General features: G+C 45.5%; 1 long non-coding RNA gene across 1 annotated transcript in view; it reads right to left on the reverse strand.

Moving 5' to 3' along the window:
- Nucleotides 1-23,023, reverse strand: part of LOC144294121 (uncharacterized) — a 64,251-nt gene that overhangs the window by 35,228 nt on the left and 6,000 nt on the right. The window contains exon 2 of the long non-coding RNA XR_013361520.1: nt 556-666. This is a non-coding gene — a long non-coding RNA (uncharacterized LOC144294121). The remainder of the gene's footprint in view (nt 1-555; nt 667-23,023) is intronic.

The raw sequence follows: 23,023 nt of genomic DNA on the forward strand, positions 1-23,023 counted from the left end.
CTTTGTCTGCTCTCCCATCCTACCACTGGGGCCTCCCACTGCATGACAAACCACAGGTAAAATGCTGGTGGCCCTGAGAGATTCATTCCGTGTTCTAAAAGGCAGCTCTTTTGAGCCAGGGAGCACCCAAGAGCCCAATTCTGCTCTGGGTTCAGGCTGCTTCAGAAATGTGGGACTATGTGTGAACTGGGGGCTCCTCCTTTCCTAGACAGAACTCTCTCATTTAACCCTCCTTGTCCATCATTCTCTGCTTTGGTTCAAATCATTTCCTTTGTTGCCTGTTCTGACCAGAGGTGGTATTCAAAATATTTAGAATGATAAGACTTGGGCACCGACCAAACAGAATGGGTGTCACTAAGTAGTGGAGGGTCCTTGAGAGTGGCCAGTGTAGAAGTAGTAAGAGTGAGGATTAGAGGTATGGCCAGTGTAGCCCTTGAACTGTTGGATCACAGGACATAATTGGGATTGAGGGTCACAGGGAAAAAGCCAGGGCAGCTGGGGTGGCCAGAGAACATTTGGGGGTGCTGGTTAGAATTGATTTATCCACATCCTCACCTGAGATCATTCTCTGTCATGCTTCCTTGATCCTTTCAGGCTGCATCAGTTGGACTCACTTGCTGCCTGATTTCCAGTTGGGTTCCCTTCATGGGAGGCAGTAGCAGGAGACTGAGGGGAAGGAATAAGAAGCAGTCAGGATATCTCCCCTGTTTCCTGCTTGCTCCAGGCTGTGTTCCAGCAGTGGCTGTGTCCTGCTACGTGCTCCTCATCCACAGGTCTAGCTCCCTCTTACCCCTTCAGGTCTAGGGATAGAAAAAGCATCCTGCCATTGCTGGGCTCTGAGTGCTTCAATATCCTTAATGCCCATGGGAGCCAGCCTCCATGATGGTCCCACTGATCTATGACTTCTAGTATTCTTTGCCTTGAGTGGTCCCCACCCACACTGTGCCAGGTTTGAGTTGTATGGGCAATGGAATAAGCAGAAGGGATGGTATGCCACTTGTGGGAATAGGCTATAGAAGATTGCAGACTTTTGTCTAGGGTGTCCTCTAGCTTTCACTCTCTTGGTTGCTTATTCTGGCGGTAGGGGCAGTCCACCAGGTCAGCAACCCTAGGGAGTGGCCACATGGTCTAATAGCCAGCAAGGAACTGTGGCTTGCTGACAGACAATCCCCTTAGTGAGCCCAGCCATGGACCCTGCAGCCCCAGGCAATGTTGAGATGCATGCAGGCCTTGTGAACAGCTTGGCTGCTGCCTCGTGAGATGCCCTGATCCAGAACCACCCAGCTAAGCCACTCCCAGGTTCTCATCCTTCAGAAACCCTGTGAGATCATAAATGTGGATTGGCTTAAGCTGCAAAATGTTGGGGTAATTTGTTACACAGCAGTAGATAACTAATATAACTACATCCAGACTTCTGTAAATAGTCACTCTATTAACATTTCCTGAACGATCTGATGTAGATTCTACTTTTTGACTAATACAGGACCTCAAGGCAGTAGCTCCTTAACAACTGTCATGGAAAAAATTCAATATCTTAACAGTACTGTGGTTGTACCAGTGTGTTCCATCTGAATGCCTTCCTCTCCATCCATCACCTGAGATCTAGGAGTCTGGGGGAGGCCCAGTGATCCTGTCCTCAGGGAGGGCCTTGGACAGGGCAAGCCTAGGCACTGAGGAAGAATAGTACAAGAAGAAGCAATGAAAGGGGGGCACATGGTACAGAGGCAGACGACAGAATAGAAGGTTTAGGCCTGAGTTAGTCCACAGGAAACCAGGAGAGGCATCTCCCTGTCTCCACTTGCTTATCAAATAGGATCAAGGTGAGAGCCAAAGAGAGTCTACTACAGGTAAGAGTCTGTGGGCTGGTGAGGTGAGTTTAACATTATTTTTAGGTGAGTTTTCTTAAAGCAACAAATGCTGGTTGTGTTGGCTCTCAGCCTCACATGCTTCTCTGTCTCTGTGGGGCTAGCATGTCAGCAGTTCCCAGGCCCCACAGACAGTCCCAGCCTAGAAAAGACAGCACGATAGCAAAAGATACCATCAACAAAACTCAAAGACAACCTACAGAATGGGAGAAGATATTTGCAAATGACATATCAGATAAAGGGCTACTTTCCAAGATCTATAAAGAACTTACTAAACTCAACAGCAAAGAAGCAAACAAACAATCCAATCATGAAATGGGCAAAAGACATGAACAGAAATCTCACAGAGGAAGACATAGACATGGCCAACATGCACATGAGAAAAAATGCTCCGCATCACTGGCCATCAGGGAAATACAAATCAAAACCACAATGAGATCCCACCTCACACCAGTGAGAATGGGGAAAATTAACAAGGCAGGAAACCACAAATGTTGGAGAGGATGCGGAGAAAAGGGAACCCTCTCACACTGTTGGTGGGAATGTGAACTGGTGCAGCCACTCTGGAAAACTGTGTGGAGGTTCCTCAAAGAGTTAAAAATAGACCTGCCCTACGACCCAGCAATTGCACTGCTGGGGATTTACCCCAAAGATTCAGATGCAGTGAAACGCCGGGACACCTGCACCCCGATGTTTCTAGCAGCAATGTCCACAAGAGCCAAACTGTGGAAGGAGCCTTGGTGTCCATCGAAAGATGAGTGGATAAAGATGTGGTCTATGTATACAATGGAATATTCCTCAGCCATTAGAAATGACAAATACCCACCATTTGCTTTGACGTGGATGGAACTGGAGGGTATTATGCTGAGTGAAGTAAGTCAATCGGAGAAGGACAAACAGTGTATGTTCTCATTCATTTGGGGAATATAAATAATAGTGAAAGGGAATAAAGGGGAAAGGAGAAAAAATGAGTGGGAAATATCAGAAGGGGAGACAGAACATGAGAGACTCCTAACTCTGGGAAACGAACTAGGGGAGGAGGGCGGGGGGTGGGGGTGAGTGGGTGACGGGCACTGAGGGGGGCACTTGACGGGATGAGCACTGGGTGTTATTCTGTATGTTGGTAAATTGAACGCCAATAAAAAATAAGTTTATAAAAAAAAAAAGAAGAGACAGCATGGGCATGGACGCGCGCGGGCGCACACACACACACACACACACACACACACACCCGTGGGCGGGAGGGGCACCTTCCTCCTGCAGCTGCCAGCAGCCTCACATTACTGCGCAGGGGGCCCCTTTGTTGAGTGGAGCTGCCTCGGGGTGCCCTCTGTGAGTCATTTCCTGTTATTCTCCTTAGACCAGTCCTGCCATTCTTTAAAGCAAGATTTGACATTTTTACAGGACTAACTTCTGGGGCTTTCTGGTCAAGAAAAAAAGCAGGGATCCTTTCTTTTATATTTACAAAGCCATTAATCGGCTTCTTTATAAAATTAGACTCCATTATAAGCTCAATTGGAGTGGGAGCACAGCTTTATTTAGTCCAAAACATCAAGCAGTCTTAAAGGATTCTTTTGAATAACCCAGTGTTCAGTGGCAAGAAGACTGGCAAGGTAGGCTCCACTTCTGCTGCTGAAAGCCGGTGGCATTGACTCAATGGTGCACACACGGCTCACTCATGCATCTCAGATGTGCCCACCTTCCTTGGAGAGAGAAAGGGGATGAGGGAGGCATGGTTCAGAGCCATTTCCAGAGCCCTACCTGCAGCTCCTGTCTTAATCTCCAGGTACCCTTCCAGCTCTGGAGGAGAAGTGCCAGATGAGGAACCCCCAGCTGATCCTGCCCCCAGACCTATCCCAGGCATCTCTCTACAGTACCAGTGGTAGGGCCCACTACACTCCCTGACCCTGTGGTCTACCAATCACTGAGCTTTCAGAGGGAGTTTATCTGTACTCAGCCCAATCGGCTGAACTGTAGGAATATGGTGGACTCTCATCAGCCACATCAGTCCAGAACCCTGGGACCACTTGCCTACGTTATTTGGATTTCTCTCACACTAAGGCACATAGGCATCTACAGCAGGGTTTCTTGAACTTGAATCAACAGATGCCATACCTAGAGAGGTTGCCAAAATGCAGGTTACTGATTCTATCACTCTGGAGTGGGGCCAGAGATTCTGCATTCCTAACAGTGATTGGTGATGCTGTTGGTCCAAGATCACACTTCAGGGAGCAAGAGGCTGGTGCATACCTTTGCTGTAACAGGCAGGAAGACTGAGCCCAGATGGGGAGAGTGACTCTCACAAGATACTTAATCAGGTTTGAGGAAGTGTCCTGGGTGAGCTGACTTGTCTTCTGTCACCTGACCTCCCTATGAGACAGGCCCTCAACTCTTCAGAGAAGTGCGTCTTAAGCTTAATATGCACCTGGATCACTTGGGACCTTGTTAAAATGCGGATTCTGGCTCATTAGGGCTGGGGTGGGGCTGAGAATTTTCATTTCTGGCAAGCTCCCAGGTTGGTGTCAATGCTGTTGGTTCTAGGACCTCATTTAGTAGTGCAGTCCTGGACAGTGCTAGTACTTCATATTTTATGAGGTGCTGTTATGTGCATTAGCTCCCCTGAGGCTCATAGCAGCTGCAGGACATAGTTAAACCAAACATATTTATTTTCCATAGATAGATGCTTTCCTACCTGAGGCCAGCCCAGAGACAGTTTGTGCTATTGAGGAGGCTGCTAGAAAGAGTTTAGAGCTGGCCAGGCTCACATCAAAGTTTCTGATAGTCAAGCCACTTATAGCTTAGTCTCTATTAAAAAGTGCTCTTTTTTCCCCTCAGGGCTGTCCTTGACTATAATGACCTGAGTCAGGCCAAAGCAAATTAAAGTTATAGCAGAGGGTCTAAGGGGCTCACCGAATATCCACTCTCCTCTTTTCTTAGTAAGAGAAATCAAATTTTATTAGAGGCACCAAAGTTCCCACCTTAAAAAAATATTGTTGCAATCTTCATTGAAGCTAAGGGTAGACTCACCCTAAGTTCTGGCCAATGAGGTATAAGTGACCATTACTGGAAGAGGCTTAGAAAAACTCCTTTAAAATGGGGCGAATTCAGTTGATAAATACTTTTTTTATCCTTTTCGACCTCCTCCTTCTTCCTGCCTGGAATACAGATGTGATGGTGTGGTTCTAATAGCCATCTTGTGACCTTGAGGCAATGCTAAAGAATGAAACCTATCCCCTAAGGATGGAAGAGCAGAAAGATGCAAAAAGTGTGAGAATCAATGGACTCCTGCATCTGCTATACTGGTTCAGAACCACCTACTTCTCCACATCACAATATGTTAGAGGAAAAGATCCACATATTCTTCAGGCCACTCTTTAGTGAATCTCTGTTCAAGCAATCGTGGGGATTTCCTAACTGATATAACAGTTCTGTCATCAACTTTGAAGGTAATAAAACATTTCTTATGTATTCCATTCCCAGAACAAAATAATGGAGTTTAAATTGGGTTTAACATGACCATATCCTGAGGCAAGGGAAACAAAAGCAAAAATAAACTATTGGGACTACATCAAAATAAAAAGCTTCTGCACAGCAAAGAAAATAATCAACAAAAGGCAGCCTACAGAATGGGAAAAGATATTTACAAATGACATATCTGACAAAGGATTGACAAAGGATTGGTACCTAAAATATACAAAGAGCTTACAAAACTCAATACCCAAAAAACAATCCAATAAAAAATGGTCAGAAGACATGAATAGACATTTTTTTCAAAGAAGATATCCAGATGGTCAACACACACATGAAAAGATGTTCAACATCACTCATTATCTGGGAGATGCAAATCAAAACTACAATGAGATGTCACTTCACACCTGTCAGAATGGCTAAAGTCAGCATCATAAGAAAGAACAAATGTTGGCAAAGATGTAGAGAAAGAGGAACCCTTGTGCACTGTTAGTGGGAATGCATACTGGTGCAGTCACTGTGGAAAACAATAGAGAGCTTCTTCAAAAAGTTAAAAATAGAACTATCTGATGATCCAGCAAGTGCACTACGAGGTAGTTACCCAAAGAATACAAGAACACTAATTCAAAGGGATATACACACACCCCTCTGTTTATAGCAGCATTATTTACAGTAGCCAAGATATGGAAGCAGCCCAAGTGTCCATCTATAGATGAATGGATGATGAAGATATGATATGATATATATATATACCACACACACATCTATGGAATATATATATAGATATTAGCCATATACATGGAATATATATATATATATATATATATATATATATATATATATATAATATTAGCCATAAGAAAGAATGAAATCTTGCCATTTGCAATAAGATGGTAGGAGCTAGAGATTATAATGCTAAGTGAAATTCCAGTCAGAGGAAGGCAAATACCATATGATTTCATTCATATGAAATTTAAGAAACAAAAGACAAGCAAAGGAAAAGTTAAAGAGAAACAAACCAAGAAACAGACTCTTAACTATAGAAAACAAACTGCTGGTTACCAGAGGGGAGGTAGGTGGGAGATTGGTGAAAAAGGAGATGGAGATGAAAGACTGCACTTGTGAAGAGCACCAAGTGCTATACAGAAGTGTTGAATCACTATATTGTACACCTGAAACTAATATAACACTGTTAACTAACTGGAATTAAAACAAAAACCTAAAAAATAAAATGACCAGAAACAGATAAATTTGGGTGGAGTGAGCTAGAGAGGGTGCAGTCTGCCCCCAACCCTACACCATCCACATTACAATGACTCTGTTTTCTCTGGAGCCAAAACATGGCAGACAGTGGAGGCCCCTTGGGCCTCACATCCATGTACCAAATAGCTGGGTTACCTTGGATCCACTCCATAGTCTCTCTGAGGCTTGAATCATCTAAAGAATGGATCTGATAATGACAATACCTACTTCATGAGATAATTGTGATCCTTAGATGAGATATAGCTCAATTTGTTGTTGATGTTGTTGTTTTAAGATTTTATTTATTTATTTATTTATTCATGAGAGACACAGAGAGACAGAGACATAGGCAGAAGGAGAAGCAGCCTCACTGTGGGGGATCCTGGGATCACAACCTGAGCCAAAGGGAGATGCTCAACTACTGAGCCACCCAGGTGTCCTAATACAACTCAATTTGTATTATTATTACTATATAATAAATATTTATTGCATATATATTTGCTAGATTTTGAAGAGTCAGAATGGGGGTACAAAGGTGGCAAAAGAGTAGTCCAATTTCCCCCCAAGGAATCCCCAATCTCATTCCTTGAAGAGAATGGTGGCATGCCTTTGATTGTTAGGAAATCATTTGGATGCTGCCAAAGAAATGACCCTGTGGGTGAGCCTGTATCCCCGCGCTTGGTCCCCCAAGTCTCCTAGACTCCCAGAATTCCCAGAATTCTGTAGCCAAGGATCCCCAGGGACTCTGAAAAGTGAGTTCTAAATTAGTATCTCCAGTGCGCCGGACAGTGCAGAGATGAACTGGCTGCCTCAGCTTCCCACCTGAATTCTCTCTTTGTGATTTGGAAAAATTTGCTCTTAACTCAGATTCCTTGGCATTAAAACGAGAAAGATAAGACCTCTAGGCTCTCAGGGCTGCTGTCAGAGCTCATTGAGGCTTGTAGGTGAGGAGATTGGGCATGCTGCCTATCACCTGGAGTGACTCTGCAGAGCCTGGCTCCATTTGAATATTCTTTTCTACTCCTCTCTGGCTGAGGAGTCTGCCTGCCAGCCCCACTTGTTGCTTCCCTGGAGAACAGGAGTAGGCCCCCTGGTGCTGAGCCTGGAGGAGCAGGATGGGGGGGGCGCTACCTAAGTAATTATGGCAAACTGACACTTACCCCAGTAAGGGAGTCAGGTGCTTTGCAAGGGAGTGACTGCAGCGGCTGCCTCTGACATCTGACTCTCCGAGGTCTGTCTGGCTAACCCATCTTTCCAGAGAAACAGCTGGACTAAGTGAGCCTTTCTTCCCCTCTTCTCTGAGAGCTGCCTCCTCCTGTGCTCCACCCCCCCATCCCCCACCCTCACCCCCATCTCCCAGTGGCTGCCTCTCCTGGCAGCAGCAGGTCAGGAAGAAGCCAATGGATACCAGGAGGAGGGAGAACATGGTTCCAGGGGCCAGAATTAGGGCAGGGGTCCCAAGAGCAGCCTTCTTCTCTTTCTCCCTTTCTACCCTTGCTGTGGAGCTGTGGCCAGCAGGACATAGACACACTTGCTTTCACTACCTGGGGTTGCTCCCAGCTGGTGGCCGAAGAATTCAGAGCTAAGTTCAGGGAGAGACCTAGAACTCACTAAGTAATATTTTATCAGAGAAGCTTGGCAGTCACTCTGGCTTCTCCCTCTCTCTTGTGCTCCACGTTGATCCAGCAGTGAACCCTAGAAATCGCAGCCCTCCCAAAGTCACTTGTCAAGGCCCTGCTCTTCACCTGCTGCCCCACCATCTTGTCCACACTCATTCCAGTCCTGAAATGAGATCATCCACATGAGGCCCTTGGCGCATAATAAGCACCAGCAAAGGTCATCTTGTGCCTAGTGCTGTCCTCCCTTGCTCTCACCATCCTTCATGGTCAGAACAGCTCACTGCAGAGGGTCAGTGCTGATTCAGGAATCTGGAGCTGTCCTCAGGTCCTCTTCCCACCCTGTCTCAGCAGCAGCATGCCCAGGTCAGCATGCAGGGCTGCCAAATCTCAAGTACCATAAGGGGCTCCCCACTTTCCTGAGGGCTCATAGACTCTTGGCCAAGCATAATGGGTTTAGCAATCCTAAAAGGGAGTTTCTGGATCTTCTCCCCTGACTCTGTGGTCTGGTGGTGGTCTCTTTATGGACACCCATTCCCATTCTGAGCTCAGTGAAAGCTGAAAGCAGCATCCACACTCTTCATTAGTGTGGGAAGCAAATGTCAAACTTTCTACCCTACCTATGTGCCAGATCTCTGAGCTGGATATTTTGCCCATGTCCTGGGAAAGCAGTGTTCTTGTGCTAACCAGAATTACCTTGGAGTGGTACAGTGTATGTATATATAAGTATGCACATTACATTTATGCCTGTGTGGGTGTGAGTGCACATGTTTCCCTAGGGCTTCTAGATGTACTGCAGGTTTTCTGAGAAGTACCTGGCAATTTTATAGTTAGCAAAACCAGGTAAATTATAAAGATTTTGTTGGAGCAGAGGAATTGAGCCCACACCAGAAGACAATGAGAAGAGCAGGGCCAGAGTGGGAGGCAGCAGTCTCAGGGATCTACTCCTTCCCTGGAACTGGCCATCTGTATAAACTTAGGCAGGTCCCTTCCCCTCTTTGGGCCTCCGTTTCCTTATCTGCAAAAAAGGGAGACTACTGGGAGAGACACCGTTCTCTCTCAGCACTGATATTCTATGGTCTGTTCATTCTTCGGGATCTCTTTTGACTGCATTACTTTTCAAACAGGAGATATGCCCCTGGTCTTCCCTGCCTTCAAGGGCTGGGTGATTCTGCATATTTGTTCTCCAGGTTCCAGAGGCCTGAATACTTCAAGGAATCTGTTAGGGAGAGCCCATTATACACTGCAGGGCACCAAATCATCAGCTTTCCTCTGGTCTTCCCCAAGCCCAAGCCCAAAAGGACGGTCGGCTTTGTTCTATCACAGGCCTACTGGGCCTCTCCCAGAGCAGGAAGGCGTGGGGTGTGAATCTACTACCCGGGTCTAGGGATGAGTGGGCACTGCCTGGAACTAGAAAGAGGATTTTCTTTGCATGCTTGAAACCTCAACACTTTGTGCACTTTATTCACTTTTTTGAGCTGGGAGTAGTGGTGGTGTTCAGGAAAATGACAGAACAAGAGCCAAATAGCCTCATCATACCACAAGGAGGCTGTATTCCAAACCCTGGGTGCCCTGGTGGAAGATGTCTTATTAGGCAGAGCACCAAGCAGCCACCTACCATCTCTGAAAGACTATGCAAGTTTAGATGATAAGCATGGCCACTGTGGCAGGTGTGTCATCTGACATACCTGACCAGTATGTCACCAAGGCCAGAGAACCTTCCCTAGGTGTTTCAGACCTTGTAAGGAGGCTTAGAGAGCTTCACTCAGCCCTGGGAGAATGTAGAGAGAGGAAGATCTCCAGGGATGACTGAGATGGGGTTCTCATTTCTTGATGGATGGGAGCTCACAAACACATAGCATTTAATTTTAGAAACTGAAGTACTGTAGCATTACTTGTTCCTGAGCATTGTAGTGCAGTAAAACCCCTGCTTGCTGCACACAGATCCTCCTAGGATCTGAAATAGATAGTAGCCTTGGCATCAGTCTTCTGCTTTCACAGGATCCTTCGCCAGTCTTGGCCACTGTTATTGAGTGTCCTCCTCCATCCTCTGCCAGTCAGGCCCTACTCTTCTACAGAGTCCTGCTATGGACTGAATTGTGCCCCATCCCACCCCCCAGCTCATAGTCTGAAACCAATGCTCCATGTCACTGTATTTAGAGATAGAAGGTAATTAAGAAGATAATTAACTTTAAATGAGGTCATAAGGATGGGGTCCTCACCTGATAGGAGTATGTCCTTATAAGAAGGGCATGAGACACCAGAGATTGTGTTTAGAGCAGAAAGGCCATGTGAGGACACTGTGAGAAGGTGGCTGTTGACAAGCCAGGAAGAGAGTTCTCACCAGCAACCCAATCCCGCCAGACTTAATCTGGGATTTTCCAGCCTCCAGAATTACAAGAAAATAAATTTCTGTTGTTAAGCCACCCAGTGGTATTTTATGACAGCTCACACTAATACAGTACTTGAAATGTAATGCTTGACATCCTATACCAGAATCATCCAGAGTACTTGTGAAAAATGCAGATTCTTGGAATCCACTCCAACCTTGTAAAGAAGGAAGGAAGGAAGGAAGGAAGGAAGGAAGGAAGGAAGGAAGGAAGGAAGGAAGGAAGGAAAGAAGGAAGGAAAGGAGAGGGAAGAGAACAGGAGAGGAGAGGAGAGGAGAGGAGAGGAGAGGAGAGGAGAGGAGAGGAGAGGAGAGGAGAGGAGAGAAAAAAAGAAAAAATCTCTAGGAATGGGGCTTTGGAATGTGCATTTAGGATCACCCAAGGCAATTCCTAAGGTTGACAGGTACTTCTGGACAGGATACTCCTGCCAGTGAATTTGGCCTCCCTCTGCCCATCCATTGTTGGGTCTCCCCCTGCTTCCATCCCATCTCTCCACTTTCTCTGTATGGAGGAGCCCAGATACAGCAATGCCCCTTCCAGAAAGGCTCCAGCCCACCCTGACCCACCTCCAGTGAAATCCTCAGATGAATTTTCTGTTCTGAGTGGCAGGAAGTATACCCTTGGGAGAGCTAAGGTGGTTTGCCATGTTGCAGTCATTTCTGATCAGAGAAAGAAGTCATAGACCAGGATGAACACTTCCCTTTTGCATTACCAGCAGTTTCTAAGTACCCACAGTCCCGCCCACCTGCTAGCCATCCTTCTTCAGCTTCAGATGGCACTGCCATCTTTATAGTCCCCAGGTACAGACTGCTCTAGAATTACATGTGCCAAGCACATGAACCTTCACAGCCCAAGCCTTGGGCTTACTGAAGGAGAGGCCATGTGAGTGTCCTCCCCTGAATGCCAACTCTGTGCACAACTCCTGACACACAGAGACTTAGGCTCAGCTGGTTCACTGCCCCAGTCTTGCTGCCCAGTCTTTGCCTTCATCTTTCAGTCTGTGGTTGGCTCATGGGCCGGGAGGACCTGTGGGGTAGTTATCCCACGGAGTCCTTCAAGAAACTCTCCCTGAGAGAACAGACTCCTAACCAGCCTCCCACTCCCATTCTAATTTTATTCTAATGATCAAAGTAATATATTTTCATATAGAAAACTTAGAAAGCACAGGAAATTAACTGCATTATTAAAGTCCATTTTCAAGAACTTCTGATTATTTCAACTTCATTCATTCATTTAATCAATCGCTCATTCCGCAAGTACTTGAGCTAAGAGTTCTCTCCCAGAATAAGCATTAGAAAGGGAGAAAATAAAGGTCACGGAGCAATTCCAACCTTGCATGGAATTGCTAACATCATTTTGATTTAAGATACATAGTTCATTTCAATTAAATATATATTATATTGAAATGCTCCTTCGGCTCCTATTTCATCTTGGATTGAGATATCCATTAACAGCCATTCCATATTTCCTTTGTCCATTTAGATGAAGCTGTATTCCAAGTTCCTGATTCTCCTGGGCATGGCATAGCTCTTAGAGTGCACCCTGCTCCTCCCATCTCTGAATTTTTCCTTCAGTCAAGGGCTAAGATATTTGAGATCCCCAGTGTTTTTTCTTCTAAAAATCTCTTTAGCCAACTTCTACTGAATCCACACCAGGCAATGCATTTTCCTTTGAATGGCATTCTGTCCGATAAAATGCTATTGTCTCGCCATGGCACCTTCAGATTTCTCTGCCACTGCTGATTTAGGCATCTTTTCTTCCATCTATTTTTTTTCTCTCACTTTGAAGTTATGAAAACAGATATCAATTATGACTCTAAAACAATTGTCATTTAAACAAATGCGAATTTATGTCAAAGGTAATGCGTATAATAGTGCATCTCTCCTGTAACCACCCCCATCCAATTCTATTGTAACAAGGAGCTTGATGTAGAAAATAAAATCACATCTCTTTTAGTATTCAAATTCATATAACTCCAAGCCCCATTCTTTTCCTTGTGAGAGTGTCTCTCTTCTCTAGTGCTATCTGCTTGTACACAGTTTAAGAATCTAAATGATGTTTACTACACTTGATCCATCCATGTCCTGATAAGTTGGAACCATAATGGAAAAAGCCATCTCCTTCTAGATGACTCCTTGACCACTGTGCAGTGTCTCTCTTTCACTCTAGGGACCTTTCTGCCTCAGGAGTTTGGAGTGGGAGGTGGTTCAATGATCTCATGTCTATAGAGCCCCAGGCCTCTCAAACAAATGTTCTTTTAAATTCTCCCTCAGAGAAGGGAGGACATTTTAGGTCCTGGAAGGTCTCTGATGAGTCCCTGTAGTGTCTATGCCTCATGGCCTTGGGTCTCAGCTAAGCTCCAGGATTTAATCTTGGCTCCAGCACTTGTTGGTATATAAACTCTGAGACCACCTCTCTGAGCTCCAGGCTTACTATCTGTAAAGTTGGCATCAAAATCATCTGCCCAATGGCAGCCACTCTCAATCATGGCTCCTGGAGCAACAGGGACCCCTTCTCCCTTGCCTGAAGCAGCAGTGGCCATCCTTAGGGAAAGGGCCCATTACAGAGTCTCAGGAAGCTGGGATGCCAGTCAGTAGGAACACACAGAAGCCATCACACCCCTGTTCCCCACGGTGGAGTCAGAACCTGCAGCATCAGCATCCACTGAACTTGTTAGGAATGGGGAACCTCACCCTACCCCCTGATGTCTGGAGACAGGATTACAGGGTGGGTCCAGGAATATGTTTTAACAAGCTCTTCAGGTGATGCTAATGTACACTGGAGTTTGAGAACCACTGCTCGAAACCATTCTATCTCATCTTTCCCCACCCTTTCCACCCCCAGGTGTTTTTGCATCAAGGAACCCTGATACCCTGACCGGAGAGACCAGGTCTTCTGCATCCCTAGTTGATTGTCATTCAGGACTGCCTTTTAAGGGCCCTCTAAGACTTCCTGCCACACTCACCAAGACAGCTTATCTATACTACCTTTTCCATAGCTCTGAAACCCCTCCTGAGATGCTGCTTCAGGAGCGCCTTGTCAATGCTCCCAGAACAACCAGCCCCCACCTCTCTCTGGCCCCACATGATTTCCCCTCCTTCGGCTGTAGCCCACAGACCATGTTGTTCCATCCTCCATAGTGCTGATCCCTTCATCCAGATCTTTTCTTGACCCCCTGTCCCACGATTGTATAGACAAAGTAGCTCAGATCCAAGGCCTGCCCTACAAAGGCCCTAGTGACCTAACCCATCTGAGCCTCAACTTCCTCCTCTGCAAAGTGGAGAGGACAACGCCTACCTCCCAGAGCTGATGTGAAGGACAAAGGAGATCCTAGTGCATGCAAGTTTGGCTGATTAGGGAAGGAGGGTGACTGTCTTATGCCTTCAGGAGGTAGAGAGGGAGAAACAGAGTCCACCTCATGGGTATACTTTCACTGACCAGATTTCTGTTTAGAAACCAGACATGTGCATTTCTTAAGACTGAGGGCAGTATCTTCTTGTGTCACTTCTCCACTTCCTGAGGCCCTGAGGATGGCCCCAGGCCCTAGACATGGATGTTAAAGTAGACAGTGGGTGGGCAGAGGAAGGGGTGCTGCCAGCCTCATTGTTGGAACATGGGGATCCTGGTAGGTAAAGACACCTTACTGACTAACCCATGCCTGCATGACAGTCACATAGTCATCCCCTAAATCCCCCTGCACCTCTGAGGCCCCTGGCACAGTGGCAGCAGCAATGAGGAAGGATGTCATTGTGCCTGAGCTGACATACTTGGCGCTAGGGACAGACTCTGCCACCTGGGTGCTGTAGGCCTGGGCACTTACCTCCCTTGTCTGACCCCTGCATCCTTCTCTAGAAAATGGGGTAATACATATATTCATCCCACAGGATAAAAGAAGATGATATAAAATGTGAAGGCCTAGAGCCCATGAGTGTACTAGGCACTCAGCACATGGTAGCTATTTTTGCTATTATTACTATCTCCGTGACATTAGAGATATATAAGATTAGAATCAAGTCTGAGAGGACTTTCTAGACCAATTAATCCAGACTCATCAATTTTCCGGCTAGGAGAGCTGCCCCAGGACCCCACGTAAGCAGAGAGAGGTTATAGATATGGTGAACATGGTAGGAACCATGCCAGATTCCCTTCGGCAAGGACTCACTGCCCAGCTCTGGGAATGCTGGAGGCAGACTTCACTCAGCAGCCTCTCAGGGATGTCTCAGCTGCTAGCAACTGCATCCCCAAGGTCATACCCTTCTGGGGATGGCCTACATCTGATGACCAATTGAGGAAGGGGAATAAAGGCCTGGTCATCCCACTCAATGCAGGACATCTCTGACAGGCACCTCAGCACCGGAGCGGCCCATGGGGTTGGCCAAGTCTCCATAAGGCCTGCATTATGGTTGACTTCTCCCCTGCCCTATCCTGTCACCACCCCACTCCCTTCACAGGTGTTGACCTAAGGGCTCTCCCTAATAAAATAAAAGTTAGTAGGCTAACTTCCCCCTCTGTGAGTCTTCCTGAGGACCTGACCTGTGACAGCAGCTGGGTGAGGCATCTCCTGGTTCCTGGTTCATGCCATTTCTACACAAGGGCACAGAATCAGTGCCCTTGGCCACACCTCATATGGAAGGAGGACCCTAACTCTGGAGAGATTAGTCACCAGCCTTGGGGCCCTGCCAGGATTTCTGCAGCCACCTCCCTATCCTCCCTACTTTTCATTCCCTCTTTAAACCAATCTCTTCCCAGCATCTAGGATGACCTTTCTAAATCACTAATCCAGCCATGCTGCTTTCTTGTGTGAAATTATTCTTTTTTTCCCACAGGACACAGCCCAAGCTCTGCAGCCTTCCACAGGGGGGAGGCTTGCACATTCCCCTAGCCGCACCTCCACCTTCCCCCTTTCTACAGCACCCAAACTTTGTTATCTCACAGAGCATATTCTTTCTGTGCTTGGAATGCCTCCTGCTCCCCCTCTGAAACTTCCCGAATCGGGTCAGTCCCTCCTGTTTCTTGTTCCTACTTCCACTGGTGCTGAGCCAAACTGCATGGTGATTACCAGCCCCATGGTCCATTGTCCCTGCCCCTTCTTACGGGTGGGGACTATGCCTATGCCATCTTGGTGTCCCTAGGCCCTGGCATGGGGGGAATGCCCCATGCATGACAGAGAAAGCTCTACTGTGCCAAATTCTTAAATCTACCTTTGGTTGGGGGTTGGGTTGGGGGACCAGGGGACCTGAAACTCAGTCTTCCAAAGGCTCTGAGCAGGAGAGGAGCTGCTTGAACTGCAGGGCAGTTTTGATTTGGGGATCTGACCACAGGCAGCGTGTGCCCACAGCCATCCCCATGGGAACCATGCCGGGCAAACCTCCAGCTCAGAGTGAACAGCCTGACTAGAGCCTGAACCAGTGGGGGCTGATGTGGGCACAGGGCTCACCCAGGCCACTCACAGCCCCCGCCTCAAGGGCCCAAGAGGGGCTGCAGCTGCAGGGACTGGGTAGGAAAGTTGCCATGGGAACCAAGCTGCTCTTCTTCCCTGGTGCTTGAAGTTTCAACAAGGAGGCCAGACTCCACAGAGTACCCTCACCCTGGGCTCTGCGTCGCCCACACAACCTGTGCTCAGGGCATATCACAGGCATAGAGATGGATGACAAGCAGGGAACACAGAGGAACCAAGGCACTGGCAAAGATTCTCTCCCTTCCATTCATCTGACCACTGCCATGATTCCAGGGGACAGCCACTGCCTGAAAAGAATTGGCTTGCCCAAGAAGCAGTAGTCAAAGGAGGCAAGAGTCACATCTGGGAAATCTGCATTGCCAGGAGCCTTGAAGTAGGTGACTTTGAGTTCTCCTCCTTGTCTTCATACTGCGCTCTCAGCCCAGTTTCTCCACATAATATGAAATGAGGACCATTTAATCCACCAGACATCATCAGGGACCATTATGCAGAAGTAAAGTGTGAGCTACAAAGCCCTTTTACAGATAAGGGATTGTTGCTACAGCAGGCTAAGACCATAACCTGTATTCAAAAGAATGAGATAAACACACACACGGCAAAAAGCTGATGGATTAAAAAGAACAATTACTTTTAAGTATTAGTTTGGTGCCTCTCTAGACAGGCATGGTGCCAGGGGCTGGAGGCCCAGCAGTAAGTCACCGGCCCTGCCTGAGAGGGACTCTCAGCAGCACAGGTTTCCTTCTTGGTGTTTTGTGCGCCTGGCATTATGAGGTATGTCAGAATAGGCACAGACACACTTTTCTCAAGGAGCACAAGAGAACTTCCAAGGGAGGTGAACACAAGACATACACTTACAAGACACAGAGGGAGGCTGGGGAAGAAGACTTCAGCGGTGACTTTACTAGGGACACCAAGGTCCATAGGCCAAAGCACAGGAAGAGAAGGTTGGGTAAAAGGAAGTGAAATGAGTCTGCATCACCAAATAATTTTTTCATTGTCTGGAGCAGAAGAAATCTTTACAAAATATGTTGCTTTCTAGAAAATTATTATTTTCCTTTAATATGATAAGAGTGTCCTGAGCCCCCAGTTCCAACAACTGGGTATGTGTGTTGGGAGGCTTCCTCATATCCAACAAGCAAGCCTCCAACATTAGCTGGTATCCTGAAGTTCAGCTCAATTCTGACAGTACTTGAGGTTGGCAGCAGATTCCACAGCTCAGGGGTCGGATGCCCAAGACTGATGTTAAACAACAAAAATTCAACTGAATATATTTAAAGATCTAATTGGCTTTATTCAACAATTCATGAGTTGGGCAGCATTCCATCTCACAAACAGAGAGGATCTCCACTGCCCTATCCTGCCACCATCCCACTCCTTCCACCAAAAGGTTTTTTAAGGCAACAAGGGGCACAGAAAATGGAAGTTATTAGCAAAGAATGCATTGTTTCAGGGAAGGTCAACTTCCTAAGGGGAACTAAGGGGGTCTATCTAGCAGACTGTCTCCCTAGTGCCGACCAGGTAATTCTATGTTGACTGGCTAAAGGTTACATTCCTAAGGGGCTGAAACTGCAATGAGGTTAGGTGGAAAATCTCGGCTTGCTGATGTGGGGTTAACAAAAATGACCCCATTGTGAGCCTGCTGTCTCCTTTTTAACACTGTCAGATGCCAATCATGTGCCAAGGTTGCCACCTGTGCTTCTGATGGACCAGCTATAAATCAAAGGTTCCCATGAACCCCTCCTTGCTAGAGCAGCTCACAGAACTCAGGAAAACTGTTTACTCACTAGATTACTAACTTATTGTAAAAAGCTATTACTCAGGAACAGCCAGATGGAAGACATGCATAGGGCAGGGTATGAGGAAGCAAGAAGAAGCATGGCGTTCCTGTACCTTCTGCTAGCACAGCATTCTCCCCAAATCTCCCTGTGTTTACCAACCCCAAAGCCCCCCAGCCTTGCCCTTCTGGGTTTTATGGGAACTTCATTACATAGGCACAACTGATTACATCACTGCCCTTTACATCACTGGCAATGGTTCAACCTCCAGTTCCCCTCTTCTCTCCCCCATCCTTGATCAGGGGGCAGGACAGAAATTCTCACCCTCCACTCACCGGCAGATTCTCCTGGCAACCAGCTCCCACCCTTGAGGAGTTCCAAAAGACACTTCATTAACGTAATAACAGATTCCCATCACAGGAAACTCCATGCCTTTTAGTAGCTCTATGCCAGAAACAGGTGAAGACCATGTATGTATTTCTTATACACCGTATCACATATGTGTTCATAATTTTTTTTCTGAATATAATTTAAAAATGTTTTGTTTTAATGAGAAGATTGAGCCTCCTTCTGTGAACATAACTTTTTACATTAGGTTTAATGATTGAAATAACTGTCCTGGTGGTAGTTGTCTGGCACAAACACCATAGTATTTTGACTTCACATTAGTTAATTTTTTAATTGCTTTTTTTCTACCTCCTTTTCTATAATGTAAGATCTACAAGAAAGGAACCTCATCTTTTCATTTTTGTATCCTCAGCACCCACCATAGACAGAATAGGTTAAAACTAGTAGCATTAGTTAAATAAGTAAATAGTAGGGAAGATAGACATTAAACAACTGGCTTAAAGAAGTGCTTTATATCCTCAATCATATAAACAGTTCATTCTCTTTATTTTTTTCCTATTATATCTGTTTGCACAGTAAAATCCTGTCATAATGCCTTAAGTGAGGCCCAAAAGTTCCATTTGTGTAGGATGTGTGATGCATTATCATGAGGCTCAGGAGCCAGCTGCTACAAATGAGAGCCAATCACTCGTTGCTGTCTGAATTTGCATTAATATGGGTATGTCATCACAAGACACATTGTCATGGTCATTATCAGAACTATTTGTTCAGTATCTCTCTCCCACACTATACTGTAGGCTCTCAGCAAATAGATGGCTCTCAATAAACATGTGTCTAGGGGATTCCCAGGTGGCTCAATGGTTTAGCACCTGCCTTTGGCCCAGGGCATGATCCTGGAGTCCTGGGATCAAGTCCCACGTCAGGCTCCCTGCATGGAGCCTGCTTCTTCCTCTGCCTCTCTCTCTCTCTCTCTCTCTCTCATGAATAAATAAATAAAATCTTTTTAAAAATAAAAAATAAAAGTGTGTCTAATGAATGATGAAAAATGAATTCATGTGAGGGTATAACATGAATATCTACCCTGGTTTGTAGGGACAGGGAATGTATTCTCAAGGAAGTGATGTTTAGTCTGAGGAGTAAAGAATAACCAGATATTAGTAAGTGAAGGAAAACAGAGGAAATTAAATGCAAGAAAACAAGAGTGAACAACATCTGCAAGGACTCCGAGCTGGAAGGCCGCATGGTGTGTTCAAGCATCTGAAGGCAGCCCAGTATCACTGGGGACAGAGATGGGGTGGGTGAGCCATTGTCACCACTAAGCTAAGATATCACAGAGAGCTCACAAGCTATGTTTGGGATCTGAGACTTCATTGTAACAGCAATGGCCTGCATTCAGGAGTTTCCTATTAGAGGGGATTTCTGATCAGGTGTCTGTTACAGAGAACATTCTATCTGCTGTGTGGAGACTGTATTGGAGGATGGGAAGTGGTAGTGGGGAAAATAAAGACCAGAGAAATCAGGTGACTTGTCCAAGGACACAAAATCTCCCTGATACCAACCCCAGGCTGTTTCCCCTAAGGGTATCACCACTTAGAATGCTGAAGATGCTCTCCTGTGGTGATGACAGGGTCAGACACACACCGCTGGGCACTCAAGGAATACCCTCTAAGTGCAAGGATCCCCTTCTCCCAGCCAGCATTCCCAGAAACCCCTCCTTCCTACCTGCCAGACTAGGACTTGCAAAGCAGAGATCCTGGGGGCTGGAGCTCTAACCATTCTCTTTAAATATTATCTTAAATTACCATTATCTTAAAAATTACCATTACTTAAAATATTGTGAAAAAATTATACAAAGAGAAGTTTAAAAAAGGAAAAAATTTAAATCATTCCTAATTCCACTATATATATAAACTTTTGGTATTTTTCTTTCCAGGCAATATTTTTTTTACAGATAATTGGAATATTTGTTCATAAAGTTAGGGCCACTATAGTGTCATAATCCACTTTTCATGCAACAGCTTGTATTAATGCCTTTGCATGAGTGCCAGGTTTTAAAAACTTTTTGTTATAGAAATTCAAGCATATACCAAACAGGTAAGAGTAGTGTGATAAATCCTTGCCTACTCCAATTCCACAATTATCTACTCATGACCAATCTTGTTTTATTTGCACCCCGCCCTATGATTATTCTGCAGCAAATCCCAGATAGCATGTCATTACATCCATAAATAGAGTTGACATTTGATCAACACAGGTTTGAACTGTGCAGGTCCTCTTATACACATTTTAAAATACAAATACAGCAGAGTACTGTAAAGGTATTTTTCTCTTTCTTATGATTATCTTAATAACATTTTCTTTTTTCTAGATTACTTTATAGTAAGAATATAGCATACATACTATATATATAGTATGCATAGTATACTATCCTACTACACTATACTACTATATATAGTATACATAACACATATAACATACAAAATATGTGTTAATGTTCTGTTTGTGTTACTGGGAAGGCTTCAGGTCAACAGTATGCTATTAATAGTTAATTTTGGGGGGAGTAAAAAATTATACCTAGCTTTTCAACTTCAAGAGCAGGTGTCAAGAACCCTTAACCTCGCGAGTTGTTCAAGGATCAACTGTATTTGAGAAGCATTATCTTTGGAGGCACTTCAGATTCTATTTCTTGAGTGGACCACAAGAAGAAGCATCCTGAGGAGGTTGCAGGGAGCAGGGGGTGAGGAAGCACCATCTTCCTCCCTACCCTCTCGTGACTGTCCTGATGCCCAAAGCCCTCCAGCCTCTACTCTTTCTACTGAGCTCTGCTTTGGAGCAGGAGTATTGGTCCTCCTTAGCCTGACCCTTTGAAAGTCATGGTCCCTGCAGAGAGAGATCAACATTTCATAAGATCCAAATCCTGGCCTGAAGAAGCTGCTTTTTGTTTGATTTGGGAGATTTTGAATAAATGGAGTTGTACTACAATAAAGCCTCCAGCCGGTTAGTCTTCTGTGATATAAACTGGCCCTTAGGGACACTTCCCACGCCAGCCCTCAGTGCACCAGGCAGCCACTGTTGCGTCAGGATGGCCTGTGATCTTCTGCATAGCTCCCCCCCCCCCCTTTGTCCTATGGCCTTGTGTACAGGTCATTTTCTCCTGCTCTTTTCTTCTATCGGATCTGGGATTTGATACCTTTCCTACAATTTCATCTCAAACTATGTTTCATATGACCTGGTCTATTACTGACTATGCATGAAGAATATGAAAATTAGTCAAATGATTTATTCAGTTAAATTTTTCCAAAATGGGAAAAAATGTTTTGTTTGTTTGTTTATTTTTTAGATAGCCTTTAGTTGGGGAACGGGAACAACATTTTAATAAACAGGAGTGTTTGTTTTGGAACAAAGACCTAGAGACAAGGAAGGCACCTATGAATGGGTGCTGCTCTGCTCTCCCTGGTTGGTGTTGAGAAACAGCCCATCCAGCTCTCCCAGGCAGCCTTGCTCAGGGCTGGGAATCTATCCTGCATGCTGGAGGCATCCTTATCTAAGTGCAGCCTCTTTGCTTCCTCGGGTTTCAGCGTTTCCCAAGAGACCATTTAAAATCACATTTGTTACTTTACCATCTAATCACACATAAGCTTCTCCCCACACCCCCTCCCCCACCCCGCCCTGCTTCCGTCCAAGGAGTGCACTTTCTGGAGCACCAGCAGCCAGGGTGGGACTCGTGACGGGAAATGGGAATGGCACCCACGGAAGCATGAGTTCTTGCAGTTCCCTGAACACCAAGGGAGGTTCCTATCAGACAGGCTGGAGCACCTTCACTGAAGTCACAAACAAGTATAAGTCTTTGCAGAGCTAGGGGGTCTCCGACTCACTTCCCCTACCAGAACTGCTCACTAGCCTCTCTGGGAGAACAGGCGTCAGCCGGAGTTTCTTCTTGCTCTGCCTGAGTGTTAGGCTGAACGTGTATTCTAGGAGCTCATGGATTCCAGTGGAGGCGAGCTGGGATAGAAGAGAGGATCTCTTACCTAGAAGACAAGCAAGATTGAGCCAGCAAAGGTTTGGCTGCGGGACTCGGGGGCCAATCTATGGCTAATGGTGTAAAGATATATGCTTGGGGTTATATGGGAAGAATTACAGGTTTTATCTATGAGCCAAAAACGAAGCATGGTTGTGGGCTGTTTGAATATATGACCTTCGCAAAATACCCACAGTTCTTAGAAAACTAGTATTATTAATCTACTTCTATAGAAGACTCTCATTATTTCCCATCATCTGAAGGATAAGGGGAAAATTATAGCCAAATCCAAATACTAGCAATCTCTATGTGCCAGATCAGTATCAAGTTTATGTTCTTTAAAGAGCCATATTGATACAAAGTGATGTTTTTATTAGCAGGTGTAATTTCAGAAATTTTACCAAAACTGTGGTAACAGAGGTCAAATATCCTAGAAGTATTTATGAAAATGTTACAGCTAAATAAAAATGGACATAGAAAGCAGAGAACCCATAGTCTTCAGGTAGGAGGTGAAACACTCCTTTAGAGATTAGTTTTGCCTCAAACTGAAGGCAAAAGTACTCTCTTTAGAAAAGTGTGGATAAGGTTGAATGCAGCGGCTCTGGCTCACACATCAGAATATATTGGAGAACTTTTTAGAGACACAGACTCCTGGCCCCACTCTAGGCCTACTGAATCTAAATGTCCGGAGAATCTGTTTTTTTTTTCAATGCTTTCCAAAAACCTTCAATGGATAACAAGGTTGAGGGGCACCTATTTAAAGATATTATGATGAAACAAGACAAATCCAGGTGACCAAAGGTGCTTTCCAACCTGCAGGGAGCATTTATACATGTCCAGGAA

The sequence above is a fragment of the Canis aureus genome, chromosome 22, assembly GCF_053574225.1.
Source record: "Canis aureus isolate CA01 chromosome 22, VMU_Caureus_v.1.0, whole genome shotgun sequence".
Classification (NCBI taxonomy): Eukaryota; Metazoa; Chordata; class Mammalia; order Carnivora; family Canidae; genus Canis; species Canis aureus.